This window comes from Acyrthosiphon pisum, chromosome X (assembly GCF_005508785.2).
Source record: "Acyrthosiphon pisum isolate AL4f chromosome X, pea_aphid_22Mar2018_4r6ur, whole genome shotgun sequence".
NCBI classification, from domain to species: domain Eukaryota; kingdom Metazoa; phylum Arthropoda; class Insecta; order Hemiptera; family Aphididae; genus Acyrthosiphon; species Acyrthosiphon pisum.
The window spans coordinates 94,167,779-94,170,303 of record NC_042493.1 but is presented as its reverse complement, the minus strand read 5'-3'; positions in this window follow the sequence as shown (position 1 = coordinate 94,170,303).

Sequence of the window (2,525 nt, the reverse complement as noted above, 5' to 3'; positions counted from 1 at the left end):
TGTTACAATATCAGTTGAAAAATATTAAAAATACATTTGCACTTTTTTTTTTTTATAAGCATTTAAAGATCAAATTTTGACAAAATTTATCAAATTTTAATTTGAAAAATTATTTTGTACTTAAAAATTTATAAAATGTTCAATTTTTGTATCTAAGAATTAAAAATTTAAAACAAGATTCCACGTAAGTAATTAATTCTGTTACCAAAAAATCTAAAATATACATTTAAACAGTTTATTTTTATAGTCATTTTAAGTACAAATTTGGACGAAATTACATATTAAATACCTAGGATAACTCTTTTAGTTATTTTGTTGTGATTGTATAATATTATTCGTGGGTACTTGAAACTTCTAAAGTATACTATTATATATCTATGATTTTACCACGGTTTTTTGTTGATGTATAACGCGTTATAACTTATAAGTACCTAATAGATATTATGATATGATTAATTTGGCATTTATTATAGGTACCTATTATAGGTCAATTTTTTTTTAATACCATAGATAAGTATATATATGTCTAATACATAGACTGATATACCGTCTCCGCTCAGAATCGTTTTTCTTATACAGTGATATTATATCATTGAATTCAAATTTAATACTGTCCATTATACAGTGACCCACTTCTAACCTACTGTACAGCAGAGCGACATCCACTTACCCACCTTTTTTGTTTTGAGAACCTATTTGTTGAGTTTTAAAAGTATAACTATTATCGGGAACCCACATATTTTTAATAATATTAATTTTTTCATGATCACTTATTTTTTTGTTTACATATAAAGAAATATCATATTTTAGTACTAAGTTATTACCGTAATTCATTTGATGTAGCTGTAGCAGCAGTATTATTTACTATCGATGAATTGTCTATAGCGACTGCATGTTCTTTTTGGACTTCTGTTGTGGTGTGTGATCCAACTTTAAAATAATTTAATAATGAACCAGAATGGTTACGTTTCATTGTATTGAAATCCACTTATTTGAATCAACAAATAATAATAAACAATTAACAAAAAATAAATACATAAGCTCGAGAAATACCAACGATGTCGACTTGAACAATAAGTTGTACAACAATACTATATAGTTACTAAATTAAATAAGTAATACAATTAAAATTGAATTTGTTAACGCAACGGTACCTGCAGTATGCGATAAACCAAATTGTGTCGCTAGCAATATAATCTAAGACGTTTCCGGTATCCTACATAGTTTCGACTAGCGACGTCACGACAAGAATAATAAACAGATTAGGGACCCGGAACGACAGGTATAAATATATAATATTATGTGATTTAAAGTCAATATACTTAATAAAATTATCAAAATGTTAGGGGCAAGCAATTTATTTTTTTTTGGAGGGGGGGGCTTAAGCATGTTACTCCCACCTCCTTTGGTGTGCCCTTGACCACGTAACTATATATAACTAGTAAGCCCGCAATAAAGCGTATATTATGTTATGATCAAGATAATCCAGTCTCCAGTCGCACGCATATTTATAAATCCCATAGAATCAGTGTACCATAGTCCATAGGACATAGCCCACCGTATATAATGGCTGGTATTATACCAGGCAATGGCAGTAACCGGTAGAAAGCCAAAAAATTTTAAATTGTAATATTATAGTACCTAAATCAAATTTTTACTACTAATTTTCAGACTCAAATAATAATAATATTTTATCACTAGTAACAGAATATCGTACATAATCGTGTGATTTTGAGTTTTGACAACCGATTGTTTGCTGTAATGTTATGTTGTATAATATAGCCATGTAGGTACCTATACTTAATTGTGTTCCCAAAAAGGTACATCGTATCCAATCGTATAATACCAATTCAATTTTCCGGAAAAAGGTTAAGTTTGAATATACGTATATATAGTAACTATAAACTCAAGTATAATAAATAACTACCTATAATTATAAATTAATAAAAACAAAATAAACAGTAGGTGCAGGAAAATATCATATAGCTACGATTTGTTTTTTATTTCAAAATTACCAAGTCATATTTCGCTATTTTTGTTTTCTTTAAACCTTTCCAGATTAACTAGGTTCATGTTTACTTTTACTGCGTCATGATATTTGAATATAAGTCGAATAGGGTTACGGAAACGGGAACATTCACAGGAATTTCTTGATAGATCAGGGCAGGACCGTCTTTACGATTTGCGAGGCTCAGCAGGAGAAAAACGATTTTTTTAACCAATTTTACCACTTTTTTCAAACGCGAGGCCTACAAATATAAGCAAAAAGCGTGATGCCCAGGGCCTGTCTCCTCACCTAAGGACGGCCCTGGATCGGGATTGTTGCCGGAATAAATATTAGTATTTAGTAAGTAAATGTAAATCGTTCCAATATAATATTATACGATTTAACTATTATTAATGAATCGAATTAGTGAATTAGTCTAACGTATTTAATTTTTATGATTGGCACCTGACAGTAACTATTATAATATTACTGTAGTAGTGAAGTCGCTCTGTCGCATAAAATAACAGTTATGCTGGTG